The sequence below is a fragment of the Arachis hypogaea genome, chromosome 11, assembly GCF_003086295.3.
Source record: "Arachis hypogaea cultivar Tifrunner chromosome 11, arahy.Tifrunner.gnm2.J5K5, whole genome shotgun sequence".
Taxonomy (NCBI): Eukaryota; Viridiplantae; Streptophyta; class Magnoliopsida; order Fabales; family Fabaceae; genus Arachis; species Arachis hypogaea.
In genome coordinates this window covers 82,827,505-82,841,260 of record NC_092046.1, presented here as the reverse complement: position 1 = coordinate 82,841,260, position 13,756 = coordinate 82,827,505, and the positions used below count along the sequence as shown (strand labels likewise).

The 13,756-nt window shown below is 38.1% G+C and overlaps 1 non-coding gene across 1 annotated transcript; it reads right to left on the bottom strand.

Annotated features, from left to right (window-relative positions):
* Positions 1-10,516: 10,516 nt before the first annotated feature.
* LOC112725509 (small nucleolar RNA R71) lies at positions 10,517-10,624 on the bottom strand. Its single transcript, XR_003164613.1, has one exon. It is a non-coding gene; the product is annotated as a small nucleolar RNA R71 (small nucleolar RNA).
* Positions 10,625-13,756: the final 3,132 nt, after the last annotated feature.

The following is a 13,756-nucleotide window of genomic DNA, read 5'->3' as shown; positions in this document are numbered from 1 at the left end:
TTGATTGATAGAGTTGACATGGGAAACTTAACCGGTGGGAGTTACTTGTGGGTAACTGCATTAGAATGTAAACAGCTTTGTTGTTTAGAGTATCATTTCACTTTGGATTGAAAGTTTTGCTGTGCAAGTTCCTGGGAAAGAATGAGCAAATGAGGTTAGTTCTAATTTCCTTTCTCCTCTGTAATTTTTTGTTGCAACTTTCGAAATTTGTTTGCTTGATATGGGTATTAAGAGAGAGAAAGAGATGAGGGAGAAGGTGGACTGGTCAGCAATTAGGTTAGTGAGGATGTGAAAATGCGTATATCACTGTTCAGGGATGTGGATGCTGTGAAAGAAATAGACTTGAAGACGATAGTGAAGGGGGGTTCAGGGACTGTTACTGTGTTCTATTGATGATCGTGTGTATCATAAATTACAGGGGTTTGAGTATTTCTTTATCTATAGCTGTATTATAGAAGAACTGAGAGTGAGGCTTCCATTCTCAGAGTTTTTGTGTTAGGTGTTGAGGCAATTGAACTGCGCTCCCTCTCAGCTTCATCCCAATGGATGGAAATTTTTGCGAAGTTTTGAGGTGCTGATGGAGTATCTGGAAGAGGAACCATCGTTGGAATTGTTCTTTTGTATGTTTCAGGCCAAAGGTGTCTGGAAGGGTGGTTGGGTTAATCTGAATAGTTCTCCAGATTTTGCTGTGTTTAAGTTGTATAAGTCTTCGTTCAAGTATTTTAAGGAAATGTTTCTGAAGGTTGCAAGTGTAGAGGAGGAGTTTCCATTCTACCTAGATGAGAATTTAGGGGAGAAATTTCTGTTGTGGTGGTGTTCGGAGCCGTAGAATATACTCAGACTTGAAGAGATAAATCCGAGGAATCAATGTATTATTGAGTACTTGGTAGAGCTTGTTGACCGAAAAGAACTAATATCCGTGTTTGATCTATTGCAATGGGATGAAGATACGCAAGCGGTTATAAAGTGTTTAGGTGAGCTTTTGAAATGTATAGGTATTGTTTTGTGTTATATATGGTGGTAATTTGATTGTTTTTGTTTGCAGGGGGGAAGTATTCTGGGGTGTCGGCTGCTACCCTGAGATCTCGAGTTAAAAGTAAAAATCTAGAGAAAGAAGGGTCTAATTCAAAAGCGGAGAAGGTTGTTGGTGCTGGGGAGGTTAATCAACCAAAACTGTCAAGAAAGAAAGTTATTCTGAGGAAGGGAAAAACTGATGTTGTTGATTTGTCTGAGGGTTCTGAGGATGATAAAGGAGGAGTTCCTATGGAAGAGATTGAAGGGTTTTTTGAAAACCAAAAGAAATTACATGACGTTTCCGATCATAGTGATGGGTTGTCATTGTAGGGGAAGGGTTTTCCTTATGTGGTTGTGGCTGATGAAGTTTGTCAGTCGTCGGTTGATGTGACCTTGGCGGATGAGGTTGGAGATGTTGCTATTGATCAGTTTATGTAGGTAGTGTTATGCTTTTCTGATTTTATAAACTCATATGTATATAAGTGTGTTTTTTATGGTATTTTCCTGGGCTTTTTAGGTGATTGGTTTTCGGTTGGCAAGCCTAGGGTGCAGCCAAGAGAAAAAACATCGTGGGGTAGCTGAGGTAAGAGGAGATCCGAAGTTAAGAGAGGAGTTGGATTTAAAAATTGCTAGGGTATCTGAATTAGAGAGTAAGTTATCAGAAAGTGAGAAGGAGTTGAAGGTGATGAAGGAAAATTATGCAAAAGAAGTTGAGGATCTGAAGAGAAAAGAAGCCGACCTTTCTTCAATGAATGCTCAGGTAATTGAAGTTACGGCAAAACTGAAAGGTGTGGAGAAACAAAAGGAAACTGAGATCCTTGATTCGTTTGTGGAAGGGTTTGAGCGGGCTTCTCAGCAGGCCAAGTTTCTTGCTCCTGGGGTTGATTTTTCTCTAATGGATCCGGCAAAGATTATCCAAGATGGAGCTATGGTTGAGGACGATGGCGCTGCTGAGGAGGAAGACAAAAATGTGGAATAGGTTTCTTTTATTTGAAATGTTTTGTTTGTATTTATTTGACAGTTTGATTAGCCTTTGTGCTGTCTTTTTGAGACTCAGCTTTTTGTTGGCTATAAACACAATGTGATGGTTTAATGCATCATGTAAAGAGGTATCTACTTGTTTGATATTTGTTTTTGTTCTCTGTATGTTTGATTTGACCTTAGTCTTTTAGGTTTGTGATAGTTATGTCCTGATGAAGATATAATTGAATAGCTAGGAATGCCTGATATGGTTTTGGGATTTGTTACATTCTAGGTTGTAATTGATTTGGTTGGTAAATTTATAATCTGTTAGTTTGATTGTTGAGTACTGACAGATAAATGAGTAGTATGTTGTTTTGATCGGTGAATACTGAGTTGTTTGTCATTTAGTTGGCGAATAGTTTATCCGATGGATATGGGAAAAGATCGGCAATTGATTTGTCCAGTTTGTTTGATTATGGAAAAAGATCTGCCATTGTTTAACCCATTTTGATTTGTTCTGGATGAAGATCGGTAATCTATTTGACTGATTAATTTTGAATAGTCGGATTCGGGAGTAAGATCAGCTATTTATTTTGACTGAGAGATTCCGAATGATTGGTTTCGGAGTAAAATCGGATATTTAGTTTGACTGAGAGGTTCCGAATGATCGGTTTCGGAGTAAGTTCGGGTTATTTGACTGATAGAGTTTGATTGATCGGATTCCGAGTTAGATCGGTTAGTTATTTGAAGGATAAAATCTGAATGATTAGATTCAGAATATAGATCGGTAGTTTGTTTGATTGATAGTATCCAAATGGTCGGAGGTAGATTATAGTTCGGCTGTTTGGACTGATTGTTACCGAATGGTCGGTTCGGAGTATAGATCGGTGGTATAAATATCAGATAAATGAGAAGTATGAAATGCAAAGAGTATTGACTGGATAATAAATTTATTTTTTTTTGTAAAACTTTTGATTTCAAAGGCTTAGGTAGGCTAGCCTCGTTAAAACCTCTTAAAGCAAAACCCTTTTTAGGAAAAAATCTTGGTAGTAGGAAAAAGAGTACTTGCCTATTCCTGGTTTTACTTTAAAGATGATACATTCCAAGTGTTTGGGAGATCTTTACCCTCTATGGTTTGTAATCGGTAAGCTCCATTGCCGATGACTTCTGTGACTCGGTAAGGGCCTTCCCAATTAGCTGCCAGTTTGCCATGGGTTGAAGGTCTTCTAGCTTGTTCTGTTTTCCTGAGCACAAGGTCGTTTACTTGGAAAGACCTTGGGTGAAGTCTTTGGTTATATCTTCGGGCTATGTGTTGTTGCTTGGCCAGATATTTGACTGCTGTGGACGATCTGAGTTCATCTATGAGGTCAAGTTCGGATTGCCGAGCTATGTCTTTTGTAGTTTGGTCGGCCATTTCAGTGCGTAGTGAGGATTGGGAGATCTCCACTGGTATCATTGTGTCTAAACCGTAGACTAACCAGAAGGGTGTTTCCTTTTTGGTTGAGTGAATTGTGGTGTTGTATCCCCATATGATCTCTGGGATAAGCTCGGCCCAGAGGCCTTTTGCATCATCCAGTTTCTTTCTTATTGCGTGTAGTATTACTTTATTTGCAGCTTCTGCTAAGCCGTTTGTTTGTGGGTGCTCCACTGACGAAAAATGTTGTTTGATTTTTAGCTCCTGTAAAAAGGATGTGAATTTTTGTTCGGCAAATTGGCAACCGTTATCTGTGATAATGTGCCGAGGGATGCCGAATCGACAAATAATGTATTTCCAGACAAAAGAAAGCATCCTGTGCGTACGCACAAGAAGAAAATCAGCATGTGTGCGTACGCACACACCTGTGCGTCCGCACACGTCCCAGCACGTGAATCATTTATTACAAATCGCTGGGGCATTTTTGGGCCTCCAGGGCTCAATTTTGGGGCTTTCTGAAGCTGATTGAGTGCTATATGAAGGAAGGCCTTACTCTATGTGAAAGGGGGGAGAAATTAGGGTTAGATTAGCATTATGTAGGTTGTTTTCTAGAGAGAGAAGCTCCCCCATCTCTCTAGAATTAGGGTTCTTTAGTTTAATTTCTTGTAATTTATACTTTTAATTATTATTTCTATTTACTTTTCTTTGTCATTTATTGTTATTACTTCCTTGCTCTTCTTCATTTCTCTTGTTATTTTTTTATTTTGTTATTTTCATGTTATGACACTCTTGTTATTTTAATTTACAATTAATGGAAATTTATGTTTCATGCTCATTTATTGCTTTCCTTAGTTGTTGTTATCATTTTTTTGTATTGGTAGCTTTAGAATTTATTTTTAATGCATTTTTAATATTATTTTATTTTCATGCACACCAAATATTTGATAAAATGCTTGGCTTAGTTTTCACTTAGTTTTTCTACACTCTGGACTTGGAATTGTTGACTTTGGTGATCTTTGAGTCATTGATGTCCATTCTTGCTTGATACATTAGAGTAGTTAGTTGATTTGGTTTTCCTTGACTCTATGTGACCCCTAGTGTTGACATAGGACTTAGGGATTGGAATCAACTATGCCTATTTGACTTATCTTCGATGTAAGGTTGACTAAGTAGGATTAACTCTTTATAATCATCATATGTTTGTGGTCAATGACTAGGATAGGTAGCCTTAGCCTTCAATTACTTGCCAAGAAGTTTCTTGCATTTTAAGTTTCCTTTACTTGCATTGAATTGCTTTGACTTTTATTGTATTGACTTCTATTTGCTTTGATGTTTAATTTCTTGCATATTTAATTTTCACACTCTTGGTTGAGAAATTGGATGTTTGGGTGGAATTGAGTTGTGGATGTCTATTCCGCATTGTGTGAGAATGGTTAATTGATCTGGTTTCCATTGACGCTAGTCTTTCACTGAGTAATTAGTGAGTTGACTAGGACTTATGGATTGAGATCAATTACACCTTTTGACTAATTCTCAAGGAGGATTGACTAGTTTGTATTGCTTCTACACAATTGCCATATTTGTGGTCCACAACTAGGATAGGAAGCCTAGATTACCCAATTCTTGCCAAGAGTTCCCATTTACATTCCTTGCATGTTCATTTACTTTCTTGCTATTTATATTTCTTGCTCTCTTGCTTTCATTCCCAATTCCCCATCTTCTCCTTCATAGCCAATAATTGTACATTTCATTACAACTCCTAGGGAAGACGACTCGGGAGCTAAATACTCTCGGTTTATATTTGTTTTAATTTGAATTTAACATTTAATTTGGGAATTAATTGTTGGTTTAGACTATACTTTCAACAATGGAATTTTATATTTTGAAATTCTAGATCAACGATAAATTCTCATCGTCAAATTTGGCGCCGTTGCCGGGGAATTGCAATGGTGTAGGTTATAGGCTATTGTAAATATGTTCATATGTAAATAGCTTGCTTTTTGGTTGTCTTTGTTGATGGTTAGGATTGGGATCCCGGAGGACATTGGACATTCTAGCATTGGTGGGGAAATCAAGCACAAGCCACCATAGTAAAGGCTCTCCCAATTGTCTAACTTAAAGACATTAAATAAAAGTGTTTGGTAACATTGTTCTAACTCTTCTCTTTTTGTATATATTTTGACTTATTTGCTTTTTGTTATGCTTGGTTAGCTTAGAATTAGTTTAATTTTGAGTTAGTTATGTTAATTTTGGTTTGGATCATGAATTTATGGGTTCTTGCATGTTTTGGTGTTGAGTTTTGGTTGAACTAAGGTTTGGTGCCTTAGAATTTTAAAGAAAAATTTTGGGAAAAACAGGGCATGCGCGTACGCACACCCTTGTGCGCACTCACACAACAATGAAAATTCACCTTCTGTGCGGCCGCACCCAGCCGTGCGTACGCACACAAGCCTTTATGCCCGACGTGCGTAAAATCAACACTTGAGTATTTCAACTCAAGAGTCTCCTTTTAATCAACTCCCAAGTGAAGTTGGGAGTCTGCTCCATTAACATGAATTCCATTTTCATAAACGATAAAATGGAATAAAAAGAAGACATGGAAATTCAAATAAAGTAATAACAAAAAATTAATTAAAGATAAAAATAATTCTTTGCATTAATAAGTTCCAAAATCATAAACATCCATAGCTGAACAGGGTTAATGGGTAATTAAAAGAGTAAGAGAATAAGGAAACAAACTAGAATAATGGAAACTTCAACGGAGGTAGTAACTCTTCTCAATATCCAAATCAAAAGCAATAAACTCTAAAACTATGAATATGAAGAAGCCTAGAGAAAGTAGTAGTTTCTCTCTAAGATTCAAACTAAAAACTAAAACTATCTGAATGAGAATGTGTGTTGAGTCTCTGCTTGTCCCCTGGCTCTAGTCTGTGTTTTTGGGCTGAAAATTGGGTCCAAACTCAGCCCAAAATTGCCCCAACGTCTTCTGCGATTTCTGCACATGGCGCATGTCATGCGTATGCGTCGATGGTCTTCTTCACGTGTCACGCGTACGCGTCAGGTATGCGCACGCGTCGCCATGCAAATTCGCTTTTCGCGCGCACGCGTCGGATTCGCGCGCACGTCGATCCTCGCTGGTCAGCTCCTTAGTTTTTTGTGTTCCTTCCATTTTTGCAAGCATCCTTTCCAGCCTCTAAGCCATTCCTGCCCTATAAAGCCTGAAAACACTTAACACACTGATGAGCGGATAATTTATACGCTTTTTGGCATTGTTTTTAGTATGTTTTTAGTAGAATCTAGTTACTTTTAGGGATGTTTTTATTAGTTTTTATGTTAAATTCATATTTCTGGACTTTACTTTGAGTTGTGTGTTTTTCTGTGATTTCAGGTATTTTCTGGCTGAAATTGAGGGACTTGAGCAAAAATCAGATTCAGAGGTTGAAGAAGGACTGCTGATGCTGTTGGATTCTGACCTCCCTGCACTCAAAACGGATTTTATGGAGCTACAGAACTCAAAATGGCGCGCTTCCAATTGCGTTGGAACGTAGACATCCAGAGCTTTCCAGCAACATATAATAGTTTATACTTTACCCAAGTTTAGATGACGCAAATTGGCGTTCAACGCCAGCTCTCTGCCCAATTCTGGCGTCCAGCGCCAGAAACAAGTTGCAAAGTGGAGTTCAACGCCCAAAATGGCACAAAAGCTGGTGTTCAACTCCAAGATTGACCTCTACACGTGTAACATTCAAGCTCAGCCCAAGCACACACCAAGTGGGCCCCGAAAGTGGATTTATGCATCAATTACTTACTTCTGTAAACCCTAGTGACTAGTTTAGTATAAATAGAACTTTTTATCATTGTATTCGCAGTCTTGGTTACTCCGGTTCCCCTCTGGGGCCGAGACCAATGAACTCCATTATTACTTATGTATTTTCAACGGTAGAGTTTCTACACTCCATAGATTAAGGTGTGGAGCTCTGCTGTTCCTCAAAGATTAATGCAAAGTACTACTGTTTTTCTATTCAATTCAACTTATTCCGCTTCTAAGATATTCATTCGCACTTCAACCTGAATGTGATGAATGTGACAATCATCATCATTCCCTATGAACGCGTGCCTGACAACCACTTCCGTTCTACCTTCGATTGAATGATTATCTCTTGGATCTCTTAATCAGAATCTTCGTGGTGTAAGCTAGATTGATGGCGGCATTCATGAGAATCCGGAAAGTCTAAACCTTGTCTGTGGTATTCCGAGTAGGATTCTGGGATTGAATGACTATGATGAGCTTCAAACTCGCGATTGCTGGGCGTAGTGACAGACGCAAAAGGAGGGTGAATCCTATTCCAGCGTGATCGGGAACCTCAGATGATTAGTCGTGCTGTGACAGAGCATATGGACCATTTTCACAAGAGGAGGGGATGTAACCATTGACAACGGTGATGCCCTTGCATAAATCCAGCCATAGAAAGGAGTAAGACTGATTGGATGAAGACAGCGGGAAAGCAGAGATTCAGAGGAACGAAAGCATCTCTACACGCTTATCTGAAATTCTCACCAATGAATTACATAAGTGTTTCTATCCTTAGTTTATTATTTATTTTCGAAAACTCCATAACTATTTTATATCCGCCTGACTAAGATTTACAAGGTGACCATAGCTTGCTTCATACCAACAATCTCCGTGGGATCGACCCTTACTCACGTAAGGTTTATTACTTGGACGACCCAGTGCACTTGCTGGTTAGTTGTATCGAAGTTGTGACAAATTATGAATTGAGATTAGAGCACTAAGTTTTTGGAGCCATTACCAGAGATCACAATTTCGTGCACCAAGTTTTTGGCGCCGTTGCCGGGGATTGTTCGAGTTTGGACAACTGACGGTTCATCTTGTTGCTCAGATTAGGTAATTTTCTTTTTTGTTTTATTTTCAAAAATTTTTTAAAAATCTTTCAAAAAATTTCTCCTTTGTTTTTGAAAAAAAATGTTTTCAAAAATATATTTTTCTTCAGAATTTTTAAGAATGAATTCTAGTGTTTCATGAAGCATGGCTGGTTATAAAGCCATGTCTAAATTCTTTTGGACTGAGGTTTTGGCCTAAAATTGAATGAATTACACTCATATTCATGCTAAAGCTTGGCTGGCTATTAAGCCATGCCTGACCCTTTGATTGGAGCTTTAGACTAAAGAGCATAAGATTCTTGGAATTCATATTAAAAATTTTGAAATCCTTATTTTTCTTTTTCAATCAATTTTCAAAAAATACAAAAAAAAATTAGAAAATCATAAAAATCAAAAAAAAAATATTTTTTGTGTTTCTTGTTTGAGTCATGTGTCATGTTATAAGTTTGGTGTCAATTGCATATTCATCTTGCATTTTTCAAAAATTCATGTATTCATAGTGTTCTTCATGATCTTCAAGTTGTTCTTGGTAAGTGTTCTTGTTTGATCTTGATGTTTTCTTGTTTTGCATCTTTTCTTGTTTTTCATATGCATTCTTGCATCCATAGAGTCTAAACATGAAAGATTTCTAAGTTTGGTGTCTTGCATGTTTTCTTTGCATTAAAAATTTTTCAAAAATATGTTCTTGATGTTCATCATGATCTTCAAAGTGTTCTTGGTGTTCATCTTGACATTCATAGCATTCTTGCATGCATTCATTGTTTTGATCGAAAAATTTTCATGCATTGCATCATTTTCATGTTTTTTTCTCTCATCATAAAAATTCAAAAATAAAAAAAATATCTTCCCCTTTTTCTCTCATAAAATTCGAAAATTTGAGTTGACTTTTTTAAAAAAATTTTTAAAATCTAGCTGTTTTCTATGAGTCAAATCAAATTTTCAAATTTTATCTTTTTTTCAAAATCTTTTTCAAAAATCAAATCTTTTTCATTTTTCTTATCTATTTTCGAAAATTCCAAAAATATTTTTCAAAAATCATTTTCTTAATTTTACATCATATTTTCGAAAATAACATCATCAATTAATGTTTTGATTCAAAAATTTCAAGTTTGTTACTTGCTTGTTAAGAAAAATTCAAACTTTGAGTTCTAGAATCATATCTTGTGATTTCTTGTGAATCAAGTCATCGATTGTGATTTTAAAAATCAAATCTTTTTCAAAACTAATTTCAATCATATCTTTTCAAAAATATCTTCTTATCTTTTCAAAATTGATTTTCAAATTTGTTTCAACTAACTAACTAACTTTTTGTTTGTTTCTTATCTTTTTCAAAACTACCTAACTAACTCTCTCTCTCTAATTTTCGAAAATATCTTCCCTCTTTTTCAAAATCTCTTTTTTAATTAACTAATTATTTTAATTTTCGAAAATTACTAACCTTTTTCAAAAACTATTTTCGAAAATCACTAATTCTTTTTCAAAAATTATTTTCGAAAATTCTCTCTCTCTCTTATCTCCTTCTATTTGTTTATTCATCTACTAACACTTCATCTCACCCAAATTCGAACCCCCTCTTCCATCTGTGTTCGAATTGTTTCTTCTTCTTTTTTTCTACTCACACAGGGACCTTTATACTGTGGTAAAAAGGGCCTCTATTATTATTATTTTTCTGTCCCGCTTTTTCATATGAGAAGGAGCAAAGATAAGAATATTCTTGTTGAAGCAGATCCAGAACCTGAAAGGACTCTGAAAAGGAAACTAAGAGAAGCCAAAATACAACAATTCGGAGACAACCTTTCAGAAATTTTCGAACAAGAAGAGGAGATGGCAGCTGAAAATAATAATAATAATGCAAGGAGAATGCTTGGTGACTTTACTGCACCAAATTCCAATTTACATGGAAGAAGCATCTCCATTCCTGCCATTGGAGCAAACAACTTTGAGCTGAAACCTCAATTAGTTTCTCTGATGCAGCAGAATTGCAAGTTTCATAGACTTCCATCTGAAGATCCTTTTCAGTTTTTAACTGAATTCTTGCAGATATGTGATACTGTTAAGACCAATGGAGTAAATCCTGAAGTCTACAGGCTCATGCTTTTTCCTTTTGCTGTAAGAGACAGAGCTAGAGTGTGGTTGGACTCTCAACCCAAAGACAGCCTGAACTCTTGGGATAAGCTGGTCACGGCTTTCTTAGCCAAGTTCTTTCCTCCTCAAAAGCTGAGCAAGCTTAGAGTGGATGTTCAAACCTTCAGACAAAAAGAAGGTGAATCCCTCTATGAAGCTTGGGAAAGATACAAGCAGCTGACCAAAAAGTGTCCTTTTGACATGCTTTCAGAATGGACCATCCTGGATATATTCTATGATGGTTTATCTGAGCTATCAAAGATGTCATTGGATACTTCTGCAGGTGGATCCATTCACTTAAAGAAAACGCTTGCAGAAGCTCAAGAACTCATTGACATGGTTGCTAATAACCAGTTCATGTACACTTCTGAGAGGAATCCTGTGAGTAATGGGACGCCTATGAAGAAGGGAGTTCTTGAAATTGATACTCTGAATGCCATACTGGCTCAGAATAAAATATTGACTCAGCAAGTCAATATGATTTCTCAGAGTCTGAATGGAATGCAAGCTGCATCCAATAGTACTCAAGAGGCATCTTCTGAAGAAGAAGCTTATGATCCTGAAAACCCTGCAATAGTAGAGGTAAATTACTTAGGTGAACCTTATGGAAACACCTATAACTCATCATGGAGAAATCATCCAAATTTTTCATGGAAGGATCAAAAGCCTCAACAAGGCTTTAATAATGGTGGAAGATACAGGTTTAACAATAGTAAACCTTTTCCATCATCCACTCAGCAACTGACAGAGAACTCTGAACAAAATACTTCTAATTTAGCAAACTTAGTCTCTGATCTGTCCAAGGCCACTGTAAGTTTCATGAATAAAACAAGGTCTTCCATTAGAAATTTGGAAGCACAAGTGGGCCAGCTGAGTAAAAGGATCACTGAAATCCCTCCTAGTACTCTCCCAAGCAATACAGAAGAAAATCCAAAAGGAGAGTGCAAGGCCATTGAATTAATCCCCATGGCTGAACCTGTGAAGGAAGGAGAGGACGTGAATCCCAAGGAGGAAGACCTCCTGGGACGTCCATTGATCAATAAGGAGCTTCCCTTTGAGGAACCAAAGGAATCTGAGACTCATCTAGAGACCATAGAGATTCCATTAAACCTCTTTATGCCATTCATGAGCTCTGATGAGTATTCCTCTTCTGAAGAGAATGAGGATGTTACTGAAGAGCAAACTGCCAAGTTTCTTGGTGCAATCATGAAGCTGAATGCCAAATTATTTGGTATTGAGACTTGGGAAGATGAACCTCCCTTGTTCACCAATGAACTAAGTGATCTGGGTCAACTGACATTGCCTCAGAAGAAATAGGATCCTGGAAAGTTCTTAATACCTTGTACCATAGGCACCATGATCTTTAAGGCTTTGTGTGACCTTGGTTCAGGAATAAACCTCATGCCCCTCTCTGTAATAGAGAAACTGGGAATCTTTGGGGTGCAAGCCACTAAAATCTCATTAGAGATGGCAGACAATTCAAGAAAACAGGCTTATGGACAAGTAGAGGACTTGTTAGTAAAGGTTGAAGGCCTTTACATCCCTGCTGATTTCATAGTCCTAGATACTGGGAAGGATGAGGATGAATCCATCATCCTAGGAAGACCTTTCCTAGCCACAGCAAGAGCTGTGATTGATGTGGACAGAAGATAATTGATCCTTCAAATAAATGAGGACAACCTTGTGTTTACAACTCAAGGATCTCTCTCTGCATCCATGGAGAGGAAGCATAAAAAGCTTCTCTCAAAGCAGAGTCAAACAAAGCCCCCACAGTCAAACTCTAAGTTTGGGGTTGGGAGGCCACAACCAAACTCTAAGTTTGGTGTCAAACCCCCATATCCAAACTCTAAGTTTGGTGTTGGGAGGTCTCAACAGAGCTCTGCACATCTGTGAGGCTCCATGAGAGCCCACTGTCAAGCTATTGACATTAAAGAAGTGCTTGTTGGGAGGCAACCCAATGTTTATTTATCTAATTTTCATTGTTTTTCATGTTTTATTAGGTTCATGATCATGTGGAGTCACAAAATAAATATAAAAACTGAAAACGGAATCAAAAATAGCAGAAGAAAAATCACACCCTGGAGGAAGACCTTACTGGCGTTTAAACGCCAGTAAGAAGCATGTTTTGGGCGTTCAACGCCAGAACAGAGCATGGTTCTGGCGCTAAACGCCAGAAATGCACCCTGGAGAAGAGCTGGCGCTGAACGCCCAGAACAAGCATGGTTCTGGCGTTCAACGCCAGAAATGGGCAACAAATGGGCGTTCAACGCCCAGAACAAGCACCAATCTGGTGCTGAACGCCCAGAGTTGTGTGCAAGGGCATTTTGCATGCCCAATTTGGTGCAAGGTTGTAAATCCTTGAACACCTCAGAATCTGTGGACCCCACAGGATCACCTCAGGATCTGTGGACCCCACAGGATCCCCACCTACCTCCACTCACTTCTTCTCACCCCTCTTTCACACAATCCCATAAACACTCTTCCCCAAAACTCTTCACCAATTACCTCAATCTCTCTTCCCTATCACCACTTCACCACTCACATCCATCCACTCTTTCCCATAAACTCCACCTACCTTCAAAATTCAAAATCAATTTCCCACCCAAAACCCACCCTTATGGTCGAACCTTACCCCCTCCCTTCCCTATATATAACCCTCCATTCTTCCTCATATTCACACAACACAACCCTCTTTTCTCTTCTTGGCCGAAACACACCTCCCCCCTCCTCTCCATATTTTCTTCTTCTTCTTCATCTATTCTTTCTTCTCTTGCTCGAGGGCGAGCAAAATTCTAAGTTTGGTGTGGTAAAAGCATAAGCTTTTTGTTTTTCCATTACCATTGATGGCATCCAAGACCGGAGAATCCTCTAGAAAAGGGAAAGGGAAGACAAAAGCTTCCACCTCCGAGTCATGGGAGATGGAAAGATTCATCTCCAAAGCTCATCAAGACCACTTCTATGATGTTGTGGCCAAGAAGAAAGTGATCCCCGAGGTCCCTTTCAAACTCAAGAAAAATGAGTATCCAGAGATCCGACATGAAATCCAAAGAAGAGGTTGGGAAGTTCTAACAAACCCCATCCAACAAGTCGGCATCCTAATGGTTCAAGAGTTCTATGCCAATGCATGGATCACTAGGAACCATGATCAAAGTAAGAACCCGAATCCAAAGAATTATGTTACAATGGTTCGGGGGAAATACTTAGATTTTAGTCCGGAGAATGTGAGGTTGGCGTTTAACTTGCCTATGATGTAAGGAGATGAGCGTCCCTACACTAGAAGGGTCAACTTTAATCAAAGGTTGGACCAAGTCCTCATGGACATATGTGTGGAAGGAGCTC